Source organism: Musca autumnalis, unplaced genomic scaffold, assembly GCF_047663935.1.
Source record: "Musca autumnalis isolate F117 unplaced genomic scaffold, ASM4766393v1 scaffold_5, whole genome shotgun sequence".
Lineage (NCBI taxonomy): Eukaryota > Metazoa > Arthropoda > Insecta > Diptera > Muscidae > Musca > Musca autumnalis.
In genome coordinates this window covers 207,187,951-207,198,279 of record NW_027412088.1, presented here as the reverse complement: position 1 = coordinate 207,198,279, position 10,329 = coordinate 207,187,951, and the positions used below count along the sequence as shown (strand labels likewise).

The window sequence follows — 10,329 nt, the reverse complement described above, 5'->3', positions numbered from 1 at the left end:
CAATTAGGGAACTTCTATAGACTAGAAGTCGCCATTAGGGGACTTTTGTATATCAGAATTCATCTTTAGGGGACTTCTATAGACTAGAAGTCGCCATTAGGGGGCTTCTGTAGCCTAGACGTCGTCTTTAGGGGATTTCTGTAGACTAGAAGTCATATTTCGGGGGTTTTACAGACTAGAAGTCATCTTTAGGAGTAATTTAAGTGAATTCTATAGATCAGAAGTCACTTTTGGGGGATTTCTAAGGAATATAAGCTGTCTTTAGGGGACTTCTATAGACCAGAATGGGACTTTTATAGAACAGAATTCATTTATAGGGGACTTCTATAGACTAGAAATCGCTATTAGGGGACTTCTGTAGACTAGAAGTCGCCATTAGAGGACTTCTATAGACTAGAAGTCGCCATTAGGGGACTTTTATAGACTAGACGTCGTCTTTAGAGGACTTCTATAGACAAGAAGTCCCTTTTAGGGAACTTTTATAGAGTAGAAGTCGCCTTTAGGGGACCTCTATAGACAAGAACTCCCTTTTAGGGAACTTTTATAGAGTAGTAGTCGCCTTTAGGGGACTATAGAGTAGGGGACATCTGAACTAAACGTGAATTCTGTTCTATAGAAGTACGCTAAAAGCGACTTAAAGCCTATAGAAGTCTCCTAAAATGAACTTCCATTCTATAGAAGACATCTAAAGGTGACTTCTTGTCCATAGCAGTCTCATAAAGGCGACTTCTATTCTATAGAAGTTCCTTTAAAAGGCGACTTGTAGTCTATCGAAGTCCCATAAAGGCGACTTCTATTCTAAAGAAGTCCCCTAAAGGTGACTTATCTTCTATAGAAGTACCCAAAATAGGTGTCCCCTAAAGGCGGCATCTGTTCTAAACAACTTCCCTTAGGGCGACTTCTACTCTATAGAAGTCCCCTTACTAATATTCAATAGAAATCTCCTTAATGTGACAATTCCTTAAAAGTCACCTATTTGTGACTTCTTTTCTGTAAAAATCCCGTAGAGGTCATTTGTATTCATAAAAGTCCCCTAAATACGAATTTTATTTTGATAAAATCCCCTAAAGAAGACTTCTATTCTATTTATATTTGTGGACGTCCTAACTTCCGTGTTCTGTGCTATAGAGTCCCCAACTCTATAGAAGTTCCCCAAAGGCTAATTCTAGTCTCTAGTCCCCTAAAGTTGACTTCCATTTTACAGAAGACCTTTTAAGGTGACTTCCATTCTATTAAAGTTCCCTAATTGTTACTTGTATTCTGTAAAAGTGATCTTTTGTGTTGCCTTTTCTTTGCCTTTGCATTTTCTTGATTTTATTCCCAGACTACCGGCAAAACTATTTTTACTCCTCCTCTTGTCCTGAAAGTATGTTTTTATATTGTTGCTAATTGCAACATGTTGTGGCTACAGAAGAAGGTTATTACATGTTGCAGCTTATAGCCAACATTGTTTTCTCTTGGCCCTGTACATTTGTTGCATGTCACAGTATGTGTGTTTGGGTGATTTGCTAGGAGCACATTTGCCAAGCAATAAACAGAACCACCCACAAACATTACCAATATAAAATGAGCAACATGTTTGCATGCGGTTTGTTTTGGGAAATTTTTAGGACATTATATTGCTCTCTCACATAGTCTAGAAACACTCTCCTACCACGCTCAGACATTAACATCCTCATTTTGTGCGGCATAAAATACAATTTCATTGATACTTTTCAATCGAAATGGGAGAGAGAGTGGCGTTGTGTTTTTGGTTTGTTTTTATTTTGCGCATTTGTTGTTACTTTTTTGTTCGTCACACATCGTGTGGGGATTTACACACACACATAGACAACGATTTTCCCTTGTTGGTTTTCTTTTTTGTTAAATTCACTTCACGTAAAAGCCACGTTTTCAAGCAAATTCGAATCAGTCTGCACAGGATATTCGTGATAAACGTTCACAAAAGAAAAAGTTGCTCAACTTCTCTTAACAAAAAATATTTTGAATAAAATTTAAAATTAAAACAAAAAATCACACTAAACACAATTCATTTATATTTGTAAAAGAAATGCAATATAAAAATTGATTTATAAAGAAAATTTGCAAAGTGCAAAAATTAAAAAAAAAATAAATAAAAATTAAAAGTGGAATAAAAAGTGTTTTGAAAGCAAGATAATAAAAAATCTGAAGGCGTCTAAAGCAAAAATCGAATTTCTGTGACACTAAATGTAAATATAAATTTTCAGATTTTCTCTGATTCATTTTTCTATACTTTAATATATAGATATTTAAAACGAACATACAAAAATGTATTAAACGGTATGGGAAAAACAAGCGGAAATTTAGTTTTTTATTAGCTACAAAATTTGATAACTACGCAATAAATGTCAACGTTACTTCAACTGTAAGCATGGGGGATTTCAATCCACAAATTACACTATTTATAATATCCTGAATCATGTTCCAAATATATTCTGGTGTTTAAAAAATATTTCATATGCTTTTTACCATTCTTCAGTTTCCAATGCTTTTGTCCTTTTCAAAACGGTTTTGGAAGAATTTCTTATAATCTTTAAACTATTTAAAAATAAATAACTGACATCATTTAAAGCGTCGCTATTTGCTTAGTGAACGCTTTGCGCCATTCAATAAACAGTTGTTTTTTTTTTTCAATGACTACCGCCTTAATTTTAATGAGATTTAAATTGAAATTGCGTGTTGCTTTTAATTAATTATAAAGTTGACAATACCTGCGAGATTATCAGCCGTTTACATGCATGCTTCAGTATAACTAGTTGTGGTTAAAAGGTCAAGTTTAAACAAGTAAAAAAGTATCAGTCGGCTTTGCCGACAGAGATATACCCTCAGCCTGATAATATTGAAACTTTTTTTCCCAAAAAACGTATGTATTTAGGGGGTTTTAAAAGTTTTGGGCGTTGAACCGACAAAAATGTTGATTATGATTAAAGATCAAACGATTTGCGGAGGAGATACAAAAAGGAATTGATCGACATTGACCATTATGGAAGTGGATCTCCAGCCACTACATATGGTGCCATAGGGGGTTTTTACACCCTTCGGGCTGTTTGCTCAAGAAGTATGGACTTGCCCCTGAAACAACTTTTACCATCGCAATTGAGGAAGCGAATGCAAGTTGCTTCAACAAAAATCAAAGTGATTCGAAAGCAGGTCTTAAAGTGAACATGTATCCGAAATTTTGTGTGGGAGCTACCGGATGGAGTGGACAAATATAGTCCATATTTGAACCTGATCTATATCTGGTAGATATATTAGGATGTGTAAAGTATGGTCCAATTCGGCCACTCTCTTCAAGAGTTATCGTACGCACAATTTTTCCGACCATTTTGGAACTTTTGTGGGGGAGGTACCTGAAGGAGTGGCCCGATATGGCTTATCTTCGAACTTAAACTATGTTTGGACAAAATATTACTAAGGCCAAACTTTGGACCGAATCGGCAGACCTGTTCGAGAGTTATTTTGCCCTCCAACCTCCTCACACGTTGTCATAGGGGTTTTTTGCAACTTTCAGGCTATTTTCTCAGGAAGTATGGACTTGCCCCTGATGAAACTTATACCGTCGTATGGAGGGCAGTGAATACAAGTTGCTAAAGCAAAAATCAAAGCGATTCGAGAGATGTTCCTAAACTGAACTTTTCCAAAATTTTGTGTGGGAGGTACTCGACGGAGTGGACCGATTGAGTCCATATTAAAACCTGATTTAAGTCTGGTACACGCTCCACGATGGGCAAAGTATGGACTAAATCGGTTACACCCTTCAAGAGTTATCGTGCGTACAAATTTTCCGAACATTTTCGAACTTTTGTGGAGGAGGTACCGGAAGGAGTGGACCGATATAGCTCATCTTCGAACTTAAACTAAGTTTGGACAAAATATTACGAAAGCCAAAATTTGAACCGAATCGGTTCATCCCTCCGAGAGTTATCGTGCGCTCCAGCCAGCCAGACAGACAGACAGACAGACGGACGGACATTGCTCAATCGACTCCAAATTGTCTGAAACACATTTCGTCCAAACATACTTGGGGTCTAAAACCATTATTTCGATGAGGCACATTTTGCCCGTATGAAAGTGTATATGAGGAAAAGTCAAAATTTTTTAGTTTCCATGAAGCCAAGGTTTGCACTATTATAATACGCGAACTATTGTAGTTTACCAGTAACTATGACTATTGCTGGATTAATTTAGATGTTTTTGTACAAAGTTCAAAAATTTAGCAAAAAAATTTAATTTACGTGGTAGTTACGACCGCGTAATGGAAAAAACATAGGTAAAACACGTTGTAGCTAAACAGGTTTTTTACATTGCTATTCGATTTCTGATTAAACGATTCAAATGACGGACATCAGTCCAAAGTAAAAGTAGGAGAATACAAAATGAAGATTACACTTCTAATGTATCACTTTCCAAAATTTCCACTGCATCCACCATTTATGGATGCTGACATTTTGAAGCCGGATTTCAGGTGTTTTTTGTATTTTTTATATAACTGGGACGCGCATTCGGATATTTCGAAAAACCAATTATATGATTAAAGAACTCGCGATTTTGCATAATCTGATATGTATATTGAGTATGTAGCCCACACAGCAGCAGTGTAATATACTGCCAAAGGCCAAAATTTAGTGCGATATTTTTTCTAAAAAACCTATTTTTTTGGTACATTATTTACAATATCGTCTTGAGTGTGCTGGTACCCCGCGATATTTTAGTTTTTCGACGATCCGGATCATATGAATCACAGATCGTAAAAATCCATCTACTAGAACGGCGGAAATGGCTACTGCAAAAATTAAAAAATTTGCGAAAAATGTTTTTCAAAATATCGCTGACTAATTCGCGTTTTATGTGGATCGTTTCCATTTCAATGAAAAAAGTGAGTCATCACTCGCGTTTGTGCGAAAACAGCGGTTTGAAAAATTTAGTGGCATGGGAGCTGTATCCGATTTATCCAAAAAATACCGTGTTATGCTACATCCAGGGTTCTTGATGGAATTTATTGAAATATGTTTAGATCGATGTATTTTTTCACGGTTGATAGTGAAATCGGATGCGCATAAAAATTGTATGCACTTTGTGCAAAATATAAGCGTTATACAGTTTGTTGCACACTAAACTGCAGACGATGCTACAACTTAGCCGCCAAACTAAATCCTGGCAAATGTGTACAAATTAAAAGAGAAGAATTCGCTGTATTGGTAAACCGCATGCGCATCAAGTGATTTTGAGGATTTCGCGATTTACACGCATTTCAAAATGAACATTATCCGATACAATTTTATTTCAAGATTATATCCCATTTAAAGGAAACCAACATTTATTTGAAAGATATCCATATCTTCTGCTAGATGTTAGCGTGTTTTCGAGAAGTGTTTAGAATAAAACATGTGATTTATTGCGTGAAATTTAACTAAAATAGAAGAAAAACTCCGACCTATTTTTCTTACATTTTGTTCAACTAACTCACAAAATAAATTTTAATAAATATTTTCTCTTACAAAAATTTTATAAATTTCTTCAATATATTTTTTGTTTTTTGCTATAATATGCAAACCGCTAAACGGATTTGTATAGTTTTGGTTTCATTTGAATCTTCGCGATGTTTAGATTACGTACATATTTTTCATATTTTTTTCAGATGCATAAACAGCTTGAATTTTATTAGAACAACTTGTAAACTACCAATTGTTTTGAATGCTTTCCTTATTTCCGCGAAAATTTACAACTTTTTCACTAAAGTTATGGGACCTCAGTAAACATATAGTATGTAGGGAGCCCCTAATTAAGAGACTTTCTCAATATAATGATTAGAGTCTTTTAAAGATTTTTTTCTTTTTATCAGAATTGAAACCGCCATAACTTTCGCGCGCAACAACCAAAATTAGTATCTCGAACAGATTTAAGAATGGGATTTTTTTCCCAATCTATGTACCAAAAATCTTTCATGTAGCTTAAAAAAAAATTTTTAATTTTTTTTTTATGGAAAACTAAAAAATTTTGTCTTTTCTTCATATACCCTTCATAGCCTAAAGCCTGAGGGTATAAAAATAAAAAGAATTTTTTTGACCGATTTATGGCCAAAAATAGAAATTTTGTCTTTGTCTTATCTTTGGCAATCCATGAGACTCAAGAATATAGCCTGATATGGTTCTTTTCCAATACCAAATTTCTATATAGTTATCATCCCCGATTTCAACCGAGATGTTGTAAATATAATAAAAATGTGCATACGAAATCTCTACATAAGACTTATTGGAAATAGTCTTATGTAAAAGTCTGACACCTTTTATTGTGAAGTTTTGTAATGAAATACACTGAGAAGTCCGGCAGCACATACATGGTTACATAGTCAGACACCTTTTATTGTGAAATTTTATAATGAAATACAATGAGAAGTCCGGCAGCACATACATACATACGTGGTTACAACAATTAAGTTTTTTTAACGTACAAGCTCAAGCTTAGATTTTATTAGATTTCCAAGCATAACGATCCTCTGCTATACTCCATCCAAGATATTCAACTTCGCTTGAAATTTTGTCATTAACGGTTTAGCCTTCCCATTTTAAGTGAGCCACGGATAAGTTCAGCTGTACTCTCATATAAAGCGAAGTTCCCTTCTGGTTTTCGTGACAAATAGCTTTTTTTTATACACCATTGTATGTTAGGTTTAAGTTTAAGGATGCGTGACTGTAATTAATACAACCGCTTTACTCTGAGACAAAAAAAGTGTTCATCCTGTAAGTAGAAAAGAAAATATAGAATAAAGGATTAGTATAAAGATTAGTATAAATAGATAGAGGACTTCATATACGAATCGTACTTTTCCATAGCCATCTAATATTTCTTGAGAAAACGACAATGACTGCTGGGTCTGATAGTTATGAGAAAGATGAGACCTCACAATTACCGAAGAGTCTATATCTGGTGTTTAACATTGATTATTGACATAGTAGGTGCTCGATTGCTTCTGTCTCCTCCTCAGCTTCACATAGTCAGCAGTAATTGACATTGCTTTCATAACACCAACAAGTTCTGGATATTACACAGCTGTTTCCAGTAATGCCTCCTGTAGCAATTCTGATCTCCGCCTTCTAGGGTAGAAGTAATGAAAAACTTTTACGACTCGATAAAAGTGGCCAGATAAGTCTCGGGACCTTGCAACCGTATTCGTTCTGAAATGCACAAACTGTTAGATCTGTATAGAAGTTGTCGAGTTTATTAATTAAACGACATATTGGCGTTGTACAGATTTCTTAATGTCCAGGTAGCTAATAGAAATTTATTTAATTCTGTAAACTTCCCAGCAGATCTGTACACATGTTAAGTAACCTTGGATTTGACAAATACCACTACCGACCTCTCAGAACCACTTAAGTTGACTTATATAATCGACTGACATCACGGAAAGTCCTCCCTTACTGTCCTCCTCCATCGGTATAGATGGTCATAGACGGTCTTCCATGGATTCAGTAACTCCTAGTTGGAATTAAGATCTTAGCTGCTCTGAATTTGAATAATTGTGAGAGGTAATCACTGATCTCCAGATGGCTTAGACAGTTTCCTTTGGGAAGGATAGAAGCGTGTCCAAACCCAACTCGCCCCACATCTTCATTTATCTAACGCTTCTGACTGTGATATTTTCAATATTCAAAGGTTTGATATCCAGCATAGCCTTCAGCGCATCCTGAGGAGTGCTTTTTAGAGCGCCGATGATGAGGATCGAAGCTGCGAGTTGTACAATATCCAGTTTTGCCTGCCTTAACTTGGTAAAGTGCGTATGCCACCATACAATACATTCGTATGCCAAGACGGGACAAACCACAGTCTTATAAAACCAATTTATCGCCTGAGATCTTAACCCTCCCCCTTGTTTTACCTATTAAAAGTTTACAGGAGTAGAACGCCTTTCTCTCTTTAAGTTTACTCTTTCATAGCAATTGGTGGTCAAAGACTTAATTGTATACCATCTGAAAGCGCTAATGGAGAATTACAGATTTCCCTTCTTCTCGTGAAAAGTACGAGCTCAGTTTATTATACCAAGTGCGATAAGTTTGGCTCATTTGGATAACCGACAAAGAGAATTAAAAATAGCAATTTTACAGTTAAACAAGTAAAAAAGTATCAGTCGGCTTTGCCGACAGAGATATACCCTCAGCTCGTTCAAGAGATATTGTGCATAGCATTTTAGTGACATTTTTTTTTAAATAATGGGGGGAAGTACCGGATGTTGTGGGCCGGTATTGCCTATCTCCGAACTGAAACTAAGTTTGGACAAAATATGACGAAGGCCAAAATTTGGACCAAATAGGTTGATCAGTTCGTGTTCTCCAGCCACATAGGGTTTCTTTCGGGCTGCTTTCACAAAAAGTATGGATTTGCCCCTGAAAAAATTTTTACCGTTGTAATGGAGGCAGCGAATGCAAGTTGCTTCTACAAAAATCGAAGTGATTCGAGAGCAGGTCTTAAAGTGAACTTATCCTAAGTTTTGTGTGGGAGGTTTCTGCACAAATATAGTCCATATTCGAACCTGATCTATATCTGGTAGATATATTAGGACGTGTAAAGTATGGACCAAATCGGTCACCCCCTTCAAGAGTTATCGTGCGCACAATATTTCCGAACATTTTTGAACTTTTATGGGGGAGGTACCTGAAAGAGTGGACCGATATGGCTTATCTTCGAACCTAAACTAAGTTTGGACAAAATATTACAAAGGCCAAATTTTGGATCGAATCAGCAGATTCGTTCTAGATTTATATTGCGCTCCAACCACTACACACGGTGTTACAGGTGTTTTTTTGCACTTTTCAGGCTATTTTCTCAGGAAGTATGGACTTGCCCCCGATGAAACTTGTACCGTTGTATGGAGGACAGTGATTACAAGTTGTCACAACAAAAATCAAAGCGATTCGAGAGCTGGTCCTAATCTGATATTTTCCGAAATTTTGTGTGGGAGGTACCCGAAGGAGTGGACCGATTGAGCCCATATTGAAACCTAATCTAAGTCTGGTAGACATTTCACGATGAGCAAAGCATGGACCAAATCGGTTACTGCCTTCAATAGTTATATAATTGTTCCACAAACATACCATAAGGGACAAGGGAGACTTCTCTCATATCAATGAGTGCACCCCGATTCATATTAGCTCAATGATATGGGACCTACAGTTTATCGCCGAGTCCGAACGGCGTGTTTAAGACACCACTTTTGTAGAGAAGTTTTACATGGCTGAAATACTCAGGAAATGTAGCCAACATTACTGAGGGGTATTTTGCCACCGTTGAAAAGTGTTTTGATGTTGCCTGGCCGGGGAATCGAACCCACGACCTTATGTGTGCAAGGCGGGTGTACATACCATTGCACCACGGTGGCAACCGAGTTATAGTGCGCACAAATTTTCTGAACATTTTCGAACTTTTGTAGGGGAGGTACCCGAAGGAGTGGACCGATATAACCCATATTAGAACTTAAACTAAGTTTGGACAAAATATTACGAAAGCCAAATTTTGGACCCAATCGGTTGATCCGTTCGAGAATTAACGTGCGTTCCAGCCAGACAGACGGACGGACTAAATCACCTCCAAGTTGTCTGAAACGAATTTCGTCCAAACATACTTGGGGTCTAAAACCATAATTTAGATGAGGCACATTTTGCCCGTATGAAAGTGTTTATACCCTCGCTAGCATAAATGCTGAGGCTATAAAAAATGACAGCGTTAACTTTGTAACAAATATCTATTTTTTTCAAGTCCATTTTTTTGGTTTTCTGCACGCTAGATCGGTGTTTTTCCCACTGTGTGTCGTCAGCATAAGTAACGTCCTTATTCCCAAAGCCTTCAAGATCTACTGATCGTTTATTACTAAGAGTGAAAGCAGTGATGAAAGTACTTCCAACTGAGTTATGCCCCTAGTAATCGATTTCCTTATAGAACTCTCTCCTAAACACGAATTAATGACTCTACTGCCAAGCATTTCATCGATCCAACCTGTCAACATAGGGCAGACACTTAAGTCCTCCAAAGCGTTATGAATTTATTCGAGCTTCACGTTGTTAAACGCTCCCGTAATATAGAGCAAGTCAACCAATATCATGTAAAGCGGTTTCTATAGACTTCCCTTTGGTATAAACATCCTGAGCTTTGCTAACCTGAGTTGGACATAAACTAGATCTAATTTCAAGGAGCAATAAATAATCTTTCTTTTGTAACTTTACGGAATACTCGGTTTACACGATGCTGATATTCTCCGTATGTACATAGATACGAGGGCGGTTCGGAAACTTCTTAGCCTATCAATGAAAGAGA

General features: G+C 36.6%; 1 protein-coding gene across 2 annotated transcripts in view; it reads left to right on the top strand.

The window, feature by feature from the left end:
* The first annotated feature begins 1,910 nt into the window (after positions 1-1,910).
* Cbp53E (Calbindin 53E) overlaps positions 1,911-10,329 on the top strand; it is a 99,882-nt gene continuing 91,463 nt past the window's right edge. The window contains exon 1 of one of the 2 annotated variants that reach the window (XM_073988303.1): positions 1,911-2,210. The gene's annotated coding sequence lies outside the window, so the exon portion shown is untranslated. Of the gene's footprint in view, positions 2,387-10,329 lie in introns of both variants that reach the window. The other variant, XM_073988305.1, reaches the window with a different exon arrangement.